Source organism: Misgurnus anguillicaudatus, chromosome 16 (assembly GCF_027580225.2).
Source record: "Misgurnus anguillicaudatus chromosome 16, ASM2758022v2, whole genome shotgun sequence".
Lineage (NCBI taxonomy): Eukaryota > Metazoa > Chordata > Actinopteri > Cypriniformes > Cobitidae > Misgurnus > Misgurnus anguillicaudatus.
The window spans coordinates 30,642,113-30,664,806 of record NC_073352.2 but is presented as its reverse complement, the minus strand read 5'-3'; the positions used below and the strand labels follow the sequence as shown (position 1 = coordinate 30,664,806).

The following is a 22,694-nucleotide window of genomic DNA, read 5'->3' as shown; positions in this document are numbered from 1 at the left end:
CAAAGCTGAGCTCCTTTAGTGCTGCGCTCTTGACGGCTTATGATTGGTTGAATGGTGAGCTCGCATCGGATTGTCTAAAGAGTAAGAGTGACCCACGTTGGAGAAGCGTGCTGCCAGGAAAGTCTAAAAAACATACAAATCCAAAGCGATTCACACATGAAAAAGATGATTCACACATTCACAGTCACGATAAACTCTTAAATTTTTAACATTTAAAATTTGTGAATTGTGTTTTTCATTTGTATTGTATGAAACATATTCAAACGTATTTTATGAATATGTATTTTTATTTTGTGCATGTGAATTATTATATATATTATATATATTATATATATATATATTATATATATATATATATATATTTAAATGGTCAAACATATTTTATGAATATATATATTTTTTTTGTGCACGCGAATTAGCGTTCATGCATGTGAATTTGGCTACGTGTGTGTACACCGTGTTTTTGTGTGAATTATTATAGAGATCATTCTAGCTCCATACAAATCCGCTTAAATTTGATATTGTTTGTCTAAAATCTAGACTTATTTTCTCAGGTCATTTTGCTCATAAAAAAATGCATCTTGATTTAATAATTTGTAAATATTTAACAAAAATACTACACTGCGAAAAATGATTTTCAAGAAAAAAAAAAAAATTTTGTCTTGTTTTCAGTTAAAATATCTAAAAATTCCTAAATTAAGATGCTTTGTCAAAATATTAAATTCACGTGATTTTGTGCATAAAACAAGCAAAAAAATCTGCCAATGGGGTAAGCAAATTTTTCTTGATTTTTTTCTTGAATTTAGTTGCTTGTTTTATGCACAAAATCACTTGATATTTTTGATATTTTTTGTCTTAAAACTAGACTTATTTTCTTGGGTCGGTTTGCTCATCAAGAAAAAGCATCTTAATTCAAGGAGTTTTAGATTTTTTTACTGAAAACAATACAAAAATACTAAGAATTTTTTTTCTTGAAAATAATTTTTTTGCAGTGTAAGTAAGAAAGTCATTTTTTGCAGTGTGTAAAATGCCGAAAAGCTTGTGAATTGTTACACTGAGTAACATTTACATTTAGGTAGCAGATTTTTTTATCCAAAGCGACTCTTAGAAAGTGAAGAAAACAGGTTATACATAAACCATTTAAATAAAGCGATTGAGTATAAAGACATGTGTTAGATTATTGTCTCACTCAGCTAAACACAATTCACATCACTGCATTTAGTGTTTGTCTTCCACAATGCTATTTGTTGAAAAAAGCACCTTCTTACTTAAAAGCCAAACTATTTTGATAACAGCTAAACTACTAACTGGTTTATAACACACCATGAACACAGACACCTCTACAAGCCACGGATTTTGGTAATCAACACGTCTTCCTTGTTTCCTCACATTTCGTCACATCTCGTTTCCTCCGATCCCGGTGAGCGGATGCTTTTCCCAGGGACGCTTCTCACCCTGTAAGGCCACTGTCTTCTTCCCTCTTCTGTTTGTGGTGAGCTACGAGCGTCTGGCAGTCATAAGAAAACAGACTGCACAGTAATTACACAATGAAAACTAATCAACTGGAACATTGCACCTTAATTAGCTGACCAAAGTGATGGGAGAACACAGAGTCGATGTGCCCGAGGGGTCACGTTCTGTAAAAGTCCCACTGCTTCGATTCGAATCGTGTTTGTTTTTTGCGCTCTCGAAACCGCCTGCTGCCCGGACCGGATGAGGCATGAAGGACCAGCTGAAGAAAGTTCTGTTGCAATCCCATTAGGGAGATGGAGATTTTTAGGGTTGGCTGACGGTACGGCTGGGCGAGCACTCGGTGTTGCCTCTCCGAATGTAAATGGCGACGTGGCGAGGTCAGCTAATCCATTCTAATCAACTTTCATGCAGCACTTTAGGAATTCATTAGTAAACAACTGGAGGGAAAAAGCATCCAGACGACGGCAAAACAGCCCTGATTATCATTCACAGGGATTTGCTGTGGACACTCCTGTAAGGTGTGAGATAAAGAGGTTGATTAAGTCATAGCCAAAGGGTCTCCTCTATTCTACAAGGGGAAGTGGATTTTCGCTTGTGTCACAGCCGTAAAGTCGACACGTTGAAAGACGTGTCACATTCAAAATCACACCAGGACAAATACGCATCAGCGCTTTGAATGATGGGTTCAATGTTTTCGAGGGCCTCGATAGCCCCGGGGTCACTGTGAGAGAATTTCACACCCATTGATTTGAACTGTCAGTTTCTTTATCAGACCAGTTGCTAAATCTTACATTTCTTCTCTGATAGCATAAATCTTTTATGATATTTTTTGCAAAAAAGTATATTCTGCTTCTGTTAAAATATTAAATTTAGATAAAGTTATCTATTGAAATTATATTACTAGGATCTATAAGTGACATTAAGTCTTGCAATTTTCAGATGGAATGGATTAAATGGATAAATCATGTTTTCCATCACATAGTTAACTTTCTGAGACAGTCAGATATCAAGGAAGCTGATGTTTGTATATAATATAGTTTGTATAAATTACTCATAATTTACAAATAATTTATTTTAATTATTTAAAAGTCTGTGTAAAGTCATTTCAGAGAATTGTTTCTAAACACATTATAAATGTTAGAAATGTATTGATTAAAAACTTTACAAAGCCTCTAAACTATGTAGTACGGGTCAGCAGGGCACAACCTTACGCTTTTTGGCTTTGAAAAATATTTAAGTTAGTTTAATAATTTTTTACACAATCAACACACACATCTCTGCTACAAATGAACACTTAAAGTTTGTTTGTGGGATTTACCATTATTGTACAATTACACGAAAATGACAGGAGTGCAAACGTTACCCCATAGGTGGGGTTCATTGTAACAAACAGAGGGTTTGTTTGTAACACCTGCTAGAAAATTTAGTTTAAACACAAATTATTTAATAAAATTTTGTCTATATACTAAAGGTGGATATTGCTTATATATCTGCCTATAATAGATAGATATCCACACATTCATCCATCCATGACCCTTCATCTAACTATCCTTGTATTATTAATCATTGCATAGAAATATATTTATTTGAAAGGGCTGTACAATAAAGACAAAAAATGATAATTGTGAGTTATTTCCCCTGATATTATATTAACAGTTATGATTTTGACAAATAGTATTTATTTACGTTGTTTTCATTTTATTATCATTGTATACCTGAGACTTCATTGTAACACTGTGTGACAACTAACCCCGCTGTGTAAAATGTTTTCAATCCCAGTATCAGTTACTAGGAGTTGCTGACATGTTTCAAAATTCTGTTATGTTTTAGAAGACAGTCATTAAAATAATATAAGGTTGGAATTGGTGACTTACACACCGAACTCAAAAAACATAAGAGGAAGAAATTTACTTCCATGCCTGCAAAACACTCTTTGTTCAATATCTTAACCAAAACACATCAAACTTTTCACAAATTCACAGGAGATTTTCTGACAGTAAGAAAAAAAGACCAAAAGCACAGATTGGTCAGCCCTGTATAAGTATGTAAAGTAGCCGTGTTACAATTAACCCCACGTAAGTTTGTGCCCCACTCACCGAACTGAATTATGGAGACTGTCCTCCAAAAAATAACGACCTCATAAGTCGTTTGTGCAAGCACCTTATTATGACGTAAAGTGACGTATTAAGGCATTAGTGTCCTCTAGCGCAGTGGTTCTCAAACTGGGGTCCGGGGCCCCCAGGGGGGCCGCGAGATGGTGCCAGGGGGGCCCCAGTTTTATGACATTTTATAAATTACATTAATTTATCATGAATTCTGTGTAATTAAACCTAAAAAAAATAAGGCTACTAACCAACAGCACTACTTTGTGTAACTGAATATGTTTTGTTTAATTAAAATGTAAAATTTTAGAACAGTTTTTGTCATACATTTTCTTTGGGGGGCCGCGAAGGAATGCATCGTACACAAGGGGGGCCGCACAAGGAAAAAGTTTGAGAACCACTGCTCTTGCGGCAGTAGCTTATAAATACAACCTGTTGTTAAGTTTTAAGGTTTGTGCCTTTTACATCAGATTAGACATTTAATGTTATGAATGTGTAAATGTAGAAACGGTTTCATAAACATTTATGGTTTTTAAGATATTTTGGAGCATCTAACCCCACCCTCACGCCTACCCTAACCCCAACCACTTCTGAACCATATAAAACACAACACGCAAGTAAAAGTACAATAAGGTATTTATTGCATAAAACAGTATAAAAGAAATACAAACCATTCGCGTTGCAAACCTTGTGAACTGAAGTTATACAATTACTTTATATGAAGAACTCTGTGATCAAAACGCACAGTCAGATCTCATTTAAACATAAACCAGCATGACATAGTCGGTCACAAACTAAGAAACATTTAATAGCAGACTTTACACAGACCTTAAGTTTAATATTTTCAAAATTTCCGAGCTTTACAACCCTAGCTAACCTTGTAAGCCCGATCTTCATATGAATTTGTGACTCTCCCTCCCAAAACATTCCCGAGGTTTTTGCCATCAAGGGTCGCCGTACATTTATCTACTCCCTGAATTTCAATTATTCTAGACATTGATAAAAACACACTCGGGGTTTGTAGCAGCCGTCGTGCAAGTGCCAATAAATCCTGTGATTATTAATAACGATTTTTCCAGAGCATTGATTTGTTGTCGTCTTGTTATTTCATATTAGGATGGAGACGAGCTTTGATATGTATGTGTGACCCTGGAGAGTGAGAAAACTTTTCAAAGTTAAAGTCACAAGGCTTAGAATAAATGAAACCAGATTAGCAGGCTGACACGTGTTGACGACTCGTTTTAATACTTTAAGATGGCAGAATTACAGAATACGAAAGGTGTTGCAGAAAAACATATAGTACGCTTCATGCACACCTCAGTGTTTTGATGTTGACCGTGAGTATTGAAATGCTTTTTGCACTTGTAAAGCGTGACCTTGAATCACAGAAATGGCGTATTATGAACAGTTAATTATTCAACTGTATTTAACGACATTGGTGTATAATCTTTTTTTATTAAATACCTTCGGGATGATGTATTTTTCTCTCGCGCTATGAATATTAAATCCTGGTTCCTCTGTGAAGAGCTTCGGTGTGTTTTGTTAGGAGTAGATTTAAGCCGACTAAAATAAATGTAGTTTTCTTTGTAACTCTGTTTGAATTTATAGCAGGATGTTGTTATATAATGGATTGCAGTAATTCTCATAAAAAGGATTTGCTGTCGGATTAACATATGCATGGAAAGGTTTTTTAGAGAAGCCATGCTATTACCATGGTATGTGTAAAAAAACTTGGTAGTTTTATAGAACCATATCATCCAAGATGTTTGTTTTTATTTCTTCAGTCGAAAAAAAAACACTTTTCTTTTTTTTTCTCCATATAGTGGACTTCAATTGAGCCCAACGGTCTAAAGGTCCAAATTGCAGTTTCAATGCAGCTTCAAAGGGCTCAAAAGATCCCAACCGAGGCATAAGGGTCTTATCTAGCAAAGTGATCATCGTTTTTGGCAAAAATATCAACAATATGTACTTATTAACCACAACTTCTCATCTTACACTAGCCCTCGGGTGTGCGTCCGTGACCTTACGTATTACGTAATCACGTTGAAACATCACGCATGACGTATGCGAAAAACACAGACTGATCTCACAGAAAGATGTGTTATAGTCACGAAAAATTTGATTCATTTATTCGTGTCCATGGCATGAAATTCAGCACAAATGTCTTTTTCGTGTTACTTGCACAAATTTCCATAAATAGATTTTTTGTGTCCGTAGCACGACTTTCTTTTTTGTTTCATTTTATGTATTGTTTTCTTTTTTTCTATTTTCTTACCATTGTCGCTTGGGGTTGGAGTTAGAATCACTTCCTGTTACATTTTTAGACATCCTAACCCAAACCCCAACTCCAGGCGAGAATAGTTTTAAAAGCTGAAGAAAAACATGTAGAAACTAATACATAAAAGTAAATCCTAACCCAAACCCCAAATCTAACCCCAACCCCAAGCAACAATGATTCAAAAATAGAAAAAAAAAATGAGAAAACAATACATAAAATTACACAAAAATAAAGTCATGCCACGGACACGAAAACTATTTATAGAAATTTGTGCTAAAATTTGAAAGCTGAATTTAGTGCCATGGGGACACTCTGAAAAAACAAACGGTGCTATATAGCACCAAAACTGTTGATTTGAATCGTAACCATAGAAGAACCGTTTTTAGTGCCATATAGCACCGGTGAAGCACCAGTGAAGCACCTGTGTAGAACCATATAGGTGCCATATAGCACCACTATAGCACCACATTTGGTTCTACATAGCACTATATGGTTCTACACAGGTGCTTCACCGGTGCTTCACCGGTGCTGTATGGCACTGGAGGCGGTTCTTCTGTGGTTGCGAGCGGGGAGCCACTTTTGGTGCTATATAGCACCGTTTGTTTTTAGAGTGGATAATATCATAAACATTCTAGACTTTTTAAGCACACGTGCTAAACTGTTCGCTTTAAATGCTTATATCTTCTGTGTGCGAATGTTGATTCATACCAAAATGCTTTTTTGCATATAGTTGTGTTTGACACATGAAAACGTCTCGGGAAGGGAACGAGACGCTGCATCTCTCTTGCTATACTCTGTAATGCCCTCTTTGGCAATACTTCAGATATCAATATACTTCCTAACTTTCGCGTCACCCTGTCATTGTTGTTAAGCCTCACCATTGGTTGAAGTTGATATACACATTCAGACGCACTTACCCCTGGAGGCGTCCCCAAAGTGTCACCACAGTGACGCAGCGCGAGTTCCCTCAAAAGGGAACTGTAACAATATATCTTAAAAGGTAATACGATGTAACCTTGCTCTCACTTGAAATGTGTCCCCACATTTAGTCCTTGAACTTGTGGAGGATTTGCACCTGAAAAGTTTTTGAAAGGTCCTTGAATTTGAAATTAATTAAGGTGTGGGAACCCTGTAATATATAAGGTCGCGGACACCCATCTGCGGGCAAGTGCAAAAATAGAAGTTGTGGTTAACTACGTTTTATTTTGGCAAACAAGATAATCGTTTCGCTAGATAAGACCCTTATGCCTTGTTTGGGATTGTTTAGATTGAAGCTCCAATTCGGACCACCAAACTGTTGGGCTCAACTGAAGTCCACTATATGGAGAAAAATCCTCGAATGTTTTCCTCAAAAACTTCTTTCTTTTTGACTGATAAAAGCAAGACATAAACACCTTGGATGACATGGTGACGAGTACATTTTCAGGAAATTTTCTGGTGAACGTGAAGTAATCTTTTAAAAGAGTATCATAGATGATGTTTAGGGTGGCACATTTGCTCAGTCTTCATCTGGAGTTTGCATGTTCTCCCGGTCAGTGTTGGTTTATTCCAAGTTCTCCGGTTTACTCCCACAGTCCAAAGATTATGCATGTTAGGTGAATTGAAGAGACCAAATTGTCCTTCCCCAACTTGCGTGCAGTATCAGATGATAAAACCACAATTCAATGATGCATTCCATGGTAGTGTGAAATTGTATGTTTAATGGTACATTAGGGAATAAAATATTTTTTTGTACCGTAGTACTTATCAGTACTTTTTGTAAGTGTAATATGAGAATGCATTATGATATTACCATATGTCGAGAAAAGTGTAACTTCTTAGTACTTAGTACAAATCCTGAAAACCATACAATGCTATTTTTGTATTAGTGTAGTATGGTATGACAGCAATAAAATTACTGTCAAACTCCTGCATGATTTCTCATGACAATGCTGATACTGTAATCTGTCTCCATCTCTAAAGGTGAGCTGTCATCTAGTCTGGTTGAGTCCAGGAGAACAGGACCGCATGACGTTCACTTCACCCGAGAGAACAACATCTCCGAAGCTCCTTCTTTCCATCCCATCATTTCACCGGATGCCAGCTTGATTTCACTTTCTGCTTCGTGACATTTGGCTGACTGAGTTGAGATGTCATAGACAGGCAGTGGCAGGTGAGGCTGAGGGAGAACAAGAACTGTCATCTCTCCGGTTATCACAGCAGTGTGCAGATTTCCAAATGCCTTCTTTTCAAACAGCAAAGTACGTATTAACTGTAATGGTGTGACATAGCTGTTTGGAGCTGCTTTTCTGTCCTCTGGGTCTCTGGCTCTCACATTTCCAGTAAGATCTCAGAAACACGACTTGAAAGACAAATGGACTTTGACATTTAACATGAAAAACAAAAAATGCTGTCAGAATTGTATCCTCTGGAAAAGTGTATTTGACTTGAGTGAAGCAACAGCGCGACCCCCTCCATGCTTTATAATTATTTCACTTCGGGTTTTCTGTTCCCCTGCTGTTTGCTCACGGGTGAGAGACACCTGGCTCTGATTTGTGTTTTAATTTAAATTCGTTTTTCTAATATGAACTGGTCTAGACACAATATATATATCTTAGCAGAAATTAAAAAATGTTGCATTTACTTCACACAAGCGCAGCCATGTCCCCTGATGTTATGAAGTGACGTAATTACGCGACATGAACATCATTGAAAAGCTACAAAAAGTTTGCGCAATTTTTTCAAGTTCACGCAGTTTCATCGCATAAAATTACATAAATATCTTGCATATTCCATCGCATTTTTATAAGAAAATGTGCCGCAAGATCAAGGATTTTTGCCTGCAATAATAAAATAAAAAAAAAACACTCTCGAAAACGAGTTTTTCTAGAAGGACTGATTAAAGAGTAGATGGGTGTACAATATAGTTCTAGTATAGATTAGGGCAGGATTTCTCAAACTTTATGATGCCAGGGACCCCCAAATATGATGGAACTTTTGTGAGGGACCCCATACCTAAAATATATATGAATTTACATATGTTTATGTATAGTAAATATAATTTGGTACTCTTATTTCAGGGGTCTCCACCATTTTTGTGAGAATGGTCTACCACAATGGATAAAATCTGAAGGGCTACTTTTTTTGATATAGTCTTAAAACTTTTTTGTTTTACTTGTAGATTTTATTTTATTTTACGTGTTAATGTTTTATCATTGTTTAAACTGTTAACATGCATAAAAGAAGCCAAGCTAATATAAAAAATATGTAATAAATAAATAAATAAATAAATATTAAAATTGAGACTATTAGTAGAATGTGGTTTGGCGGGCAACTCACAGACTCTGTGTGGGCAACCTAGTGCCCCCGGGCACCATGTTGGAGACCACTGTCTTAGAGTAATGTTGTATGTATAAACCTAAAGAAAAATTTTTTTTCAATTCAATTTTATTTGAATTGCAGCAACTTTAACTAAATATATCTTGTTTAAACCTTACACATTTAAAATAAAAACAATTGGGATGTAATTTAACCTATGTTTGGTTGTTTCAACCCAAAATGCTGGGTTGTTTTAACTCATTTTTGGGGCAGATATATAGTATATATTTTTTAGTTAATTTAACCCACTGGCTGGGCTCGTTAAAGGATTAGTCCATTTTCTTTCAGATAATCTACTCACCACCATGTCATCCAAAATATTGATGTCTTTGTTTGTCAGTCGAGAAGATTTTTTTTTTTTTTAGGAAAACATTCCAGGATTTTTCAAATTTTAATGGACTTTAATGGACCCCAACACTTAACAGTTTTAATGCAGTTTAAAATTGCAGTTTCCACGGAGTTTCAAATGACTCTTAACAATCCTAAACGAGACATAAGGGTCTTATCTAGCGAAACAATTGTCATTTTTGGCAAGAACAATAAAAATATGCACTTTTAAACCACAACTTCTCGTCTTCCTCCGGTGGTGTGACGCCCCAGCGTGACCTCATGTAATAAGTCATCACGTCAAGAGGTCACGAATGACGTATGCAAAACTCCGCCCCAGTGTTTACAAGTGTGTTGAAAGAGGACCGTTCTGACGTTGTTGTATGTCGAATAATACTAATTAATGTCTTTGTGTCAGTTTATTGTTTAAAATGGTCCGTAAATGTACGTTTCATATAAGTAACACGTGACCTTTCCATGGCATTACGCAATTACGGGAGGTCGCGCTGGCTCGTCACACAGCCGGAGGAAGAAAAGTTGTGGTTCAAAAGTGCATATTTTTTATTTTTCTTGCCAAAAATGGCAATCATTTCGCTAGATAAAGACCCTTATGCCTCGTTTGGGATCGTTTAGAGTCCTTTGAATCTGCGTTGAAACTGCAATTTTAAACGACATTAAAACTGTTAAGTGTTGGAGTCCATTAAAGTCCATTAAAATGAGAAAAATCTTGGAATGTTTTCCATCAAAAAACATAATTTCTTCTCGACTGAACAAAGAAAGACATCAACAGTTTGGATGACATGGTGGTGAGTAAATTATTTGGATTTTTTAAGAAAATGTACTAATCCTTTAAAAATAACCCAATGTACAAAACCCAGTAAGTGAAATGAAGGGGACTTTAATGAGGAAAACACACAAGATAAAAAGCTAATATAAACAATTCTGGAAGGTATGTAGTATGAAATGAGAGATAAACTCATAATAAAATTAAAAAATATATATTTGTCTTTCTGAAATATTCAGGGGGCCCCTCTAGAACATCCTGGTTGCCTCCTGGGAATCACTGGACCGGAGTTTAAAAACATTGGGTCCAAAAGGGACGAGCCCAGCATCTTGGGTTATAATATAACCTAAAGTATGTTGGGTAGTTTTAAATCATTGTTGGGTCAAAAATTTTCTGTGTTCATTTAACCCAACGGCTCAACTCTGGGTTGGAAATAACTCAGCATTTTGTAGAGTCAACATAAAGTCGTTTTCTATTAGTCTATTTACATTTTTACATTGTAAGATCTTGCTGGTTTACAGCTGTGTTATGCGTTGTTCATTGTATCGCTCAGCTCTAGTAGACATTAATGAGTGTTTAACCATAAACAGCCAACAAGGTGGGCTTGGAAATGAGCACGCTGATGTATTTCTTTAATGCGTTTGCGTGCCACTTTAGATAAAAGAATATTCCAATTTCAACAATGTAAATGAGCAAATGTTTTCACGTACCATTTCAAAACATTCAAATCAAATTTGAATTGCACGTATGCTCATGCATCCCTTACGTTTATTGTGACAGATCATACTTGACTTATTATAATTGCTGACTTCACCTTAAGACCTTGAGATGTTGGGTGGTACGTCATTCGCGTTGCCGTAGAACATATGGTTCTGTTTGATCCGCTGACGGCACGTAACCTCCTGAAAAGCTTCCTGGTGGCCGTGCGATATTTGGCCTCCATATAGCTGCCATGAATCATGATTTATTGATTCATTTTTGGCATGAGTAATGGAAGTAGTGCAGTGGCACTGAAAATGAATAGCATAGGATTATATTCACTAGATGTCACCTGAATATTAATCAGATGCCTTATAATTTATAACACTCAGTGTTCACCTCTTTAACGCTGTAAATTTCTCCCATTGTGACACCTACATTTCCAGTTGATGCCATGCACTGATGCATTAATTTGATCAATATTTAAAACACACAGGACATCAATCAAAAACCAGAGCGAGGAAACTCAAGAAAGAGGCTTGATGGGAAAAATAACATTACTGGCTTTAATTTTCCGGGCTGTTTTGCGTCGCCGGCGTGGATGCGCGGGAGCAGGAATGCGTGAAGAGTGCAAACTGTCGTTTTTGTCCTGATGAAAAAGAATTTCCAACTCCTCTCCTCATATAAATTGTCTCGGCTCGTGTGTGCGTGCAGAGAAGAAAAAAGGGAGAATCAAAAGCAAATGGAAAAACTTCCCGTCCGCATGCTTCCTGTAGTCATTTACCGGCGATTACCGGCAAAGAATAGCATCACCCATTAGTGTCCACGTCATTTCCATCGCTTGTAAACCTTTGCACGTAACGCATGGTTTCCATCTTTATCAACGTTTCATGAAATCTTTAAGTGGATTTACGAAGCCGATCATTGTAATTTTGCATGCTATCAGAGTCCGTTCTGCTTTGCGTGACCTTTTAACGCCACGTCTTGTGTGCTAAAAGACTCTGGAGATGAGATCGCATGGCGTATGTAAACAGTAGAAGACATCCTGGATGATACACACGCGTGGCATGTGTAAATATTTCAGCTCTAACATTTTATCAGTGGCTCATTGTGGAATCCCAAAGGTGAACGGGATCCCTTGGCGGTTCCGGGTCAGTGCTCTTCATCCCCTGGCCCCGTGCACGGATCGTACCGTGTCAGAATCAGCACAGATCCGAGGTCAAACTAACCTGACCCCCCTATCTCAAACACAGGACCCTCGAGAGCCACCTGTCCACATAGGTTTTTCTTCAGGGCCTCAAGGGCTTACACAAAAAATGACAGACCATCAGGAATGAATCAGAAGTCAGCGATGAGTAATTTGACGTGCGCCCTGTAAGCACTTTTGGAGATGAAAGTGAGGTTGAATCTGGCATTGAGTGTTTATTCGAATATGTTTGTCCTTCCGACGGTGACCTCGTTTTAAAGGCATAATTAAATGCTCTGGCTCTAATGGCTGTCAGAGATTTGCTTTGCTCGTGTGCAGGTGTGCGTTAATGAAAGTAGGCTGTGGCAAACGCACACGCTACCTCGTGATCGCTGCTTTATTTCATTAACACATCAGTAATTGCATTTCAGACAAGTCTTTGTACCGTGGTAAAGAAGCTTTGCGGGGCACTTCTATCAACAGGAAATTAAGGGAGGGACTTAAGTGCGAACAGTCAGCGAGATGTTACATATAATGAGATTTTTATCATGCCAATTTAATAACTAATGTAAACAAATGGGATCGAGAATACAATTAATAGTGCACCAACTGTGCACCTCGCTCAAACGCCTGGGGACAAAATATATGCTTGTGTACGCCCCTTCGAAACACAGTCTTCCATCGGATTGAATTAATCAAGTAGAGAAGTGTTTCTTTGAACATTCAAAACAGGCAATACAAGGGTTTCAGTCTGATCAATTACTCCTACCTCTGTATCGTCTCTGGAGTCGGGCAAACACTCTTCTCATGTGCTAATATTTACAGCAAAATTTTCAATATCACGCATTCCTGCTTCAATCGGTTGAAATCGTTTGCCTTGTAGAACAAAACAATTATTTATGGTAAAATGCACTAGTGCGTATTTTATCGTGGCATTGCGTAATTGTTTCTTGTGACATCTTTTTATCAGGGTTTCGGTGCATTATTTATCCTGTGACTTTGAGTGGCTGCTGGTTCAGCTGTTTAAAGGTGCCAAAGAATGCATTGTAATAATCTGTTAAATTGTTCTTTAAAATTTACATAGACGATATGTAACTTTATTAAGTGCAGAACGATTTTACATGTCCATTTACAACCCTAGGATTTGTCTTTTGAATGAATATTTTTGCCGTATTTGGAAGGGTCATGAATAATAATGTTGAGCTCTGCTCTGTTTGGCTCTGCTCTGAGGCTCATGCCAGTAGCTCACATTAGTAAACATGTTGGAGCGTACATCTTGAATGTAACGTCACAGTCTGTTTTACAGTGGTCTTTTGCATGCACAAGGTTTACATATGAATAAGGAAACAACCACGTTTGAGGCTTACGACATGGTCATAACTCGTATTATTCATCTATGCCTAGACAAATAAAAGAATATTCTATGGCACCTTTAATTGTAGGATTTAAGTTTCAAATATGACATCAGTTATGTAAAAACTTGCAGAAAACTGAACTTGAATTTTAAGTATTGTTTCTAAGCTATTGTACACTCTTAAAACGGCTGTGTTAAAACAACACATTTTGTGTCTATCTAACTAGAAATATCTCTGTGTTTACAAAATCAACACATAATGTGTTAAATAGCATAACACAAAACATAACAAACTTAAGGGGCGGTTCACATTTCACATCTAAAAACGCGACCGTCAGTTGGTCCTTGTCACATGACCTGCGGTGCGTTTGCGTCATTGTAAAAAGTTGAGACGTTTTTAACTCGATGCGGTGCGGACGCGGCTGCAAAAAATGAGCGCGTCGCACCGCGTGCGCGTTGCAACCAAGCGTGCCGCACAAGCCCTGAAAAGTGAAGGCAAAACGTCTCGATCGCCCCCCAGTGACTGGTCCCGGTATAGGTCATAAACCCTGCATCCCCATGTTATTCAATGGGACTTGAGACCAACTAAACAAATTAAATACACTTCAAATAGGCTACCTTTTTTCCGAAGCTGTCATTTACTGTAGTTATTATCACGCTGATGTAAATACAAGTGTTTGTTTTTAAAATAAGTTTGTTTTTAGTTAGTTATTTAATGCTATAAAAACGGTGGTGTCACGTCATGATTGACAGCTGTGATATGCGCATTCTGCGAGGGCAAGGGTGGGGCCTTGCTTTCGCGGCTTTCCTTACTGCTCACTACTGCGCAGGACTGGTCCCGAAATCGATATTGCGCAACCTCAAAACTCAAGATGTCAGTGCCATATCAGGACACCGGCGGCTTCACTTTTCACCAATGAAAGAGAGCGAACGGGTGTCGTCCATCTTTTTTTACAGTCTATGGCCGCAACCGCTTGCGCATCGCTTCTGTTATGAGCGCGCATACCGTGTGCCTACATTTGAAATAACAAACTTGAGTGCGCAAAAGACGCAATATGTGATCAATCGTTCTCATCATTTCTTTAGGGGTGTGCACACCAAAGCTTTTAAGTGCGGCTTAAAATACAGGTGGATGCCGACTGCCAGCTTTTTTGTAGCTGAGTGCTTTGGTTGCTATGATACTTCGGCTTGTCTATCAGTCGTTGAATGATGCGCTGACTGGTTGTTGTAATATTTGTCCCACCCCTCCTCTACTGTGATTGGACGGCCGAGTGAGAGTGACTTTGACGAGCTGAGCTTTTCACCCAAAGCGACTTGGCAAGGTTTAATTTGTGGCTCGCATGGCAGTAAATAATACAGTGATATGATCATGCAGGCATGCGCTTTTTTTGTCTTTTTTGCTCTGAACACTAACTTTGTTAGAAAACCTTCCCATTACAGTATATCAAGACGCACGTCGATAAGCATGTTCAACTGCATGCAGCGCTTGCACAGAGCGATTTTCATTTGACATCAAAGTACTGTAAGCTTCTTATGCTTTCGAAATGCTCTCGCGGCACAGTAATGTCACTCACCAATCGTTCTGTGCAGCGCCGCATAAAATGAAGAGAATGTTGGCCCCCTAGTGGTACGCAATTTATAAGAATGCTTAGCATTGAGGAAATCCAGTTTTTTGTCATTAAGAAAAATTTTATTGTCTCAGTTACAAAGTTAAATGGTAAATGATAAAGAATGATTTGCCCTTTTGTATTTATTGCATTGCATATTGTATGTTTATGGATGACAGATTGATAAGCAGACATGCTATTTATGACTGGATTTAACTTTGGGGCTCTCCACTCCTAAAAGTGGCTTTTCTATTGACTTTGACCAATTGTGAAAAAATAATAAAGACCACTGCTATAGGAGATGCACGCATGTTGGGCAGTTATTCTTTTTTTTAAATGCCTTGGTCTATGTGATTCTGCCCACTGCAAATGTACCCAATATTGTGTTTCGACAGTTTCATGGCTTGAATGAGACCACAATGGCCCATAAATGTGACCTCCAGTGGACACAACCTCTGAAATGAGCTGCAGACTGAGTTATAAAAATTCACATGAGTGAGTTTGTAATTTGCAGACAAAAACATTGCAAACGTAAAAATGAGAAGGTAAACTTATGCTTTCCATCATCAGTTGTGCTCCTGTATAAGTTTGGTAACCCGAGATAGGGGCAGGGGAAAACCCATTTTAATATTTTGAATTTAGACTGTGGTACCAAGTTCAACCACTAGAAATCAATCTTACATCCAGCCTCTTTAATGTATTCACGAAAGACCAGATGTCAAACATGAACTATTATTCAAAAAACACTAGACATTTTTCAAGATAAAAGTTATTTGACATTTGTGCAAGGTTATTTTTAGACTAGTTGCTTGTGGGACATTATATTTGCAGGTACATTTGGTCTCCAAAGTTTTTTCAAAAGGTTATATTTTTAATTATTTTAATAATTTAAGACCCATTGCCATGGATCACAAGATATAACAATATAATATTTTCTGTAAAAAGTCTCTAATAGACGGTTTCAGCAGCAACAACATAAACAAACATAGAGACAATAACAACAGAGTCTTTTTACAGTTAATTTCTGATAACAAGGGAAATAAATGACAAATAAATTACCTTCATTCATGTCTCACATCTATCAACTATTACACTGAGCTAATGTTACTGTGTAAAATGAATGTATGCAATGTTAACTACAGGTCCTTGAATTCTTGTCTTGCTGCCAAACCTCTCCAAACAGTTGTTATCAATGCTCGTATCCTTCGTCTTTAGCAAATCAAAACATTTTAAGGTATTTGTTTCAGAGATCAGATTATTTAGCCAGACGCTAAATAAATACAAACCGGAAGTTCACTTCGGTTCAGGCACGTAATCGCGTCAACGTGAATGCGTCTGATGAAACCGTATATAGCTAAAAAAAAATGTTGTTTGAATTAGTCAGTGTCAATTCTGTTACTGTCAAACTCTGTTACCAATATAGAGTAATAGTGTTGATTGCAATGGATTTTCATTGGCTGTTTTAATGAATAGTCATTTGCATTTATTTCCCCAACACTTTAATTGAAAAAAGTGTGTTCAAGCGACACATTTTAACAGTATGTATAAATAACATAGTTAAATGGGAATGTAAATTGCTAAGAAGGTGATTGCATAGCTCATTCAGACATTTTTTTTTTTTGAGAAAGAGGTCATTTTTAAGCCGCCTAATTTGGTATCCACCCAAAGATACTCAAGTATTCACTCTAAAATCTTGGGTTAATATTTAAGATTTAAATAGGAAAAATATTGAAACTCTTTGGTTATCTATTTAGCTCGATGCTAATGGTCTAATCAGGTTTAATGGATTGTGCTAAGCCAGGGCTAGTCAACGTGCGGCCCGCCAATCATCTTTATCCGGCCCGCCGGTCACCTTTGGCCGTTTCTCACTCGGAAGGCTGCAGCCTCCGGAGGTCGCATATGCAAACTGCATACGTCATAGAGTTTAAGTTAACTGAGCATTACATTCACAAATCATAAGCATATTACAACAATTTACGATTAACTAAGAATAATAGTAAACTTTATAATTGTTAAAATTCTGAAATAAGTCTTAATGACGTATGCAGCCTGGAAATGCGACCTCCGGAGGCTGCAGCCTTATTGAGAAACGACTATAGTCTGATTTATATTCAGCGTGATTACTTTTACCTTTCCACTGTACAAGACAACACAGAAAGGGGCTGTGTGGGGTGCCAATCATCTGCGGGTGCATAATTATCTGATCCAATTCGAGATTTGGATGCATTAAAGAAAATAAACTTATGCGACTACACCGCATGTGACGCGGCGACCGGAAGTGATGTATTTCAGCGTGTTCCAATCAAAACTGTGCAAAGTTAAAATTATTAACTATTTTTTGTTTTACTTTATCAGTAACACTTGAATACTTTAATTGCTGGTAAGTAAATTATTAACTATACTCGTAGATTAAAGGTTCTCTCCCATGACAGATTTACGATTAAACTACATTTTCATTTCGACTGCCACTAGGGGGCGAACTCCCGACAGTTATATCTGTATGTAATGTACAATGGAAAGGCTGTTTAGCCTATATATCTATAAAATATTAAAAAAGAAAATGTAGTGCAATTTTAGTCATTAGGAGAAGACTTGCTATATGTTGTGAGTAGTTGACATGTAACAATGAATGAAAGTTAAACAGTTATAAACAAAATATGTTTAGGAGTGTTGATCTTTTACACTTTTACTATTAACATTTGGCTCTTACGTGTTAAACTGCAATTGTTTTAAATATTAATAAAGAAAATATGAGTTTTCAGTAATTAAAAGGCAACACACTGGATACAAGAAGTGTGCATTTGTTTTGAAAATGCATGTTTTTAATATGTTTTTTTCAAATATACTACAACAAAAGTAACAAAAACGACAACAACACACACATATATATGGTAAAAGTAAAAAAATATATCAAAAGTAAAAATAGGGGTAAAAGTTTGGCCTGCGTCATATTTACAATTTTTAAATCTGGCCCCAGAAGAAAAGTTAAAGACCCCTGTGCTAAGCTATGCTAAAAGTGCTAGCGCCAGACCCAGAGATCATTTTGGGTTGAATCAACCAAGCATAGATTAAATTATCACCACGCTGACTCGGTATGTCCCTTTTTTGAAAAAAAAAACGCAGCATTTTTAGTGTGTAATAATGAAACACAATCAAAGCAATACTTTACACCCTACATACGTGTTGTCCTGCATTGGCACACATTTTCTGTGACGTGGCTTTTCTCGATTGTCTCTCTCTGGCCTACATAATAGCCAGCGCTCTGTTCAGTATGTCCTGAGGGGCAGGTTTAATAACCCAGATAGATAGTGCTGTTAGATTTCTATCTGTAGGCACTCTATCTCTGCCCGCGAACGACCAGGTGCCTCACTCTAAGCATTCACAATGCTTCCCTCGCCATGTAAATAACATTTTTCACCACAGAAAACAGGTAGAGATGCAGAGAAAGTATGTGTGTGTGTGTGTGAGAGAGAGAAAAGGGGTGCAAGCAACCCAGGTGAGAAGAATCGCACTGCTGGTTCTATTTTTGAGGATGAAAATGAGCAATGTTTTTGTTTGGTGTCAGGTTTTAATCGCGTGAACGGAAGAGACCGCCAGAATCCGTAGAACGGTCGCTTTCACACGTATCCATGTTGATATTGTGCAGATAATTTGCGGCAAGGTGAAGTTTTCAGTCTCTCTGGCTGTCATTATTTAATTTGGGCATCATTCAGCTGCCGTTGTTCCCGTGATCTTCCCCTGGGCATCTCTTGTCCTGTTTCCTTCATAAAACAGAGTGATTGTGCATTTTATTATTAATAAGGTTTGCCGTTGCTAAGTAGTCCTGCTGATGCATAGAAGTTCAATCTTTCTTACCAAGCCTTTAGCCTAGAGGAATGGGAAAATATGAATTATTACATCCATTTAATCTTCTAATGCAGCCTCAATAAAAATCAAATTACTGTAATTTAAATCCGGCTCATTAAACATTTTCTTAGACTGACAGATTATTAAAACAACTGTCAAAAAGGCCATAATGAGAAGTTTGCAGATGTATGCGGAAAAGATCAGGAAAGTTTTGCATTGAACAGGTTCTTGATTTTCCGTTATTAAAGCCGACACTGTGGCTTTGGCACATACTGACCTGATTAACCTACAAATTGATATTAAAACTCAAGATGTCTTTCTTGGCACTTTGGTTAATATAATCTAATGCCTAATCAGGCAGTTAATGCACCAAGTTGGATGTAGTGCCTGTGTAATATACTATGTGATATTGTGGTACACATGATGCCTTCGGATGTCTTGGGTACGATATTAAAGTCCCCGTGAACCAAAAGTTGCGGTTGACTTTACTTCCGTGTTTTTTCGAGTGAAACAGATATCACACAAGGGAACTAACGGGAGGGGCTTGTGTTTTCTTCTGTGAATTGACTTGATATAGAAAAGTAGGCATTCAATTTTTGGGAACTCGCAGCAGACTGACAGTTGGAGGGGGTGGGGTTAATAGATGCTCCCCCCAAGCAGTCTAGATTACATCATCAGAAAATAATCGCCACAAGAGTGCCGAAGTATTTTCAGATTTGGATAAAATTTTATGAGGCACATGAACAAAAACAATACAAAAATAATGACTCTGATTAATTTTTTATAAAAATAATAAAAAAAATAATTGTCAGTTTTGATTTCATGGGGACTTTTTGGTTTTGGAGATGTCAAATTGTCCTTCCCCAACTTGTGTATAATTGTGACCATCTTATGTGTAGATTAAGCAGTTTTACCATGAATATAGACATAGAAAGTGGAATGGTGTTCAAGTTCACACAATACATGCTGTTTCTGCTTATCTTATGTTAATCTTGAGTACCATTAGAGTAGCATTACACACTCCAAAAAATGAAATGTTGGGTTTAATTAAAAATATTATGTCAACAGGTTCCAAGTAATTTGTTTAAGTAATTTCAACAAACAATATTTTAGTTCATTTTACAAAAGAAGTAAATTTTTCCATAATACCCATAATTACTCTGCAATAATAGCCTACACTGCAAAGTCCTCAGCCAATGAGATGCAAGTCTGTATTGGATTTTTATTCCATTGTACTGTAAGTGCATTAACCTGACTGTGATTTCTCAATGTTGTGTATGTTTTGTAAAGCAGTTTTTTACTTTTATGTGTAGTATTCAGAGGTGGACAAATCTAAAATATATATATGACCCATGTGGAATGTGATATACACTCCCCTAAAGGATTATTAGGAACACCATACTAATACTGTGTGTGACCCCCTTTCGCCTTCAGTACTGCCTTAATTTTACGTGGCATTGATTCAACAAGGTGCTGAAAGAATTCTTTAGAAATGTTGGCCCATATTGAAAGGATAGCATCTTGTCGTTGATGGAGATTTGTGGGATGCACATCCAGGGCACGAAGCTCCCGTTCCACCACATCCCAAAGATGCTCTATTGGGTTGAGATCTGGTGACTGTGGGGGCCATTTTAGTACAGTGAACTCATTGTCATGTTCAAGAAACCAATTTGAAATGATTCGAGCTTTGTGACATGGTGCATTATCCTGCTGGAAGTAGCCATCAGAGGATGGGTACATGGTGGTCATAAAGGGATGGACATGGTCAGAAACAATGCTCAGGTAAGCCGTGGCATTTAAATGATGCCCATTTGGCACTAAGGGGCATAAAGTGTGCCAAGAAAACATCCCCCACACCATTACACCACCACCAGCCTCCACAGTGGTAACAAGGCATGATGGATCCATGTTCTCATTCTGTTTACACCAAAATTTGACTCTACCATCTGAATGTCTCAACAGAAATTGAGACTTTTCAGACCAGGCAACATTTTTCCAGTCTTTGACTGTCCAATTTTGGTGAGCTCGTGCAAATTGTAGCCTCTTTTTCCTATTTGTAGTGGAGATGACTGGTACCCGGTGGGGTCTTCTGCTGATTTAGATAATTGCATTAATGAGAAATTGAACAGGTGTTCCTAATAATCCTTTAGGTGAGTGTATATTAATGTCTGAATATGGAGCTTGACCAAATATAAAAAGCAGCTCTTTGTTTCCTGATGTTGACTACAGTGTAAAGTGTTTTAGCTCCATTATTTTTAAAAGTGTACAGTATAATGTACAGTATATAACATTGTGAATGCTATAATACAGACAGGATTACTCTCTCGTGCGTGAATGTTTGTCGTCTAAAGGCAGTTAGCAGGTTGAGAGGGCAACTTTGGACTGTTCACAGTGTGCTATGACAGATGACTCCGCAGTGGAAATAGGACATTGTCCTCCAGTGTCATTTATTAGTGAGGTTCTGCAGGCCGTGGCTGAGAGGAAACAAGGGTGACTTAGAGGCTGCACATCACTCACACGAGCCGGTCGCAGCCATAGCGGACGCAAGATCTTATCCGTCTGGAATAAGACTCAGATATATCATGTGCTTTCCAACACGCCAGATGATTTCCTATAGCCTTGGCCGTGTACGCCAAGAACAAACCCGTCGGTTAGCGGGGCAAACATTGCAATATTTCATTCTTAAGAATAAACAAACAGATGACACAAATATGTTTTGAAGATCTGATGGAAGCCCTTTGTTACAGGAAACTGCATGGCAGGGATCAAGAAGACGCATCTTCTCTTTGTTGAAGGGTTCAGTGTTCGGCCGAATGTGCTGCGGGCCGCTCCACAAACCGTGAGTGATCTGAACTCTGCTTATCTGCCTGTATCTGTCCCCAAAGTCTGATTGAGCGAAATAGGGCAATGCGTTCTAACCTACGAGAGGGATCGGCTAATGCATCCACCTGCCTGTCGTGTAGTGTCAACATGTCAGATTGTTTGTTTGAATGTGTGCAGTTCGACAGACAGACTGCAGCAATGCATGATAAATTCTCAAGATATAGTCACAAACAACCCTTGCTATTTATTTTTAAAATATTGGAATATTCAGGAAACTACAGATAAGAGTCTCCTTACATGTACACTGTCAGAAAAAATTGCCCCAAGCTATCACTGGGCCATGCAGTACCCTTTTATAAGGTCCTAATATGTATGTACCATTTAGCTGCAGGTAAGACTTTTTTAAGATGCAAAATAAATCTTTGGTTTCCCCAGCACACATATGTATATATTGTACGTATTGTATATAATACAATATCCTTCTGACATCACAAGGGGAGCCAAATTTCAATTAGCTATTTTTCACATGCTTGCAGATAATGGTTTACCAAAACTAAGTTACAGGGTTGATCTTTTTCAGGTTTTCTAGGTGGATAAAAGCACTGGGGACCCAGTTATAGCACTTAAACATGGAAAAGTCAGATTTTCATGATATGTCTCTTTTAAAGGCAGGGTATCTGATTTTGAAAAATGCTAACTTTAAGGCTGTTTTCACATATGTTGGTGCGCACCGTGGTGCGGCCTCGGACCGCACCAAAATACATTGTATCATTTTTCAGTTAGTGCGGTCCGTGTTCACATATATATTTTTTTGCTGTACTCGAAATGCCGCACCGTACACTATGTGACAACGGTCAG

The 22,694-nt window shown here is 37.6% G+C and overlaps 1 long non-coding RNA gene across 3 annotated transcripts in view; it reads left to right on the top strand.

The window, feature by feature from the left end:
- LOC129422933 (uncharacterized) overlaps positions 1-21,852 on the top strand; it is an 85,477-nt gene extending 63,625 nt beyond the window's left edge. For 2 of the 3 annotated variants that reach the window (XR_008637587.2, XR_008637588.2), the window contains exon 4: positions 7,816-8,800. This is a non-coding gene — a long non-coding RNA (uncharacterized lncRNA). Of the gene's footprint in view, positions 1-7,815; positions 8,801-21,760 lie in introns of those variants that run through there. The other variant, XR_012358026.1, reaches the window with a different exon arrangement.
- Positions 21,853-22,694: the final 842 nt, after the last annotated feature.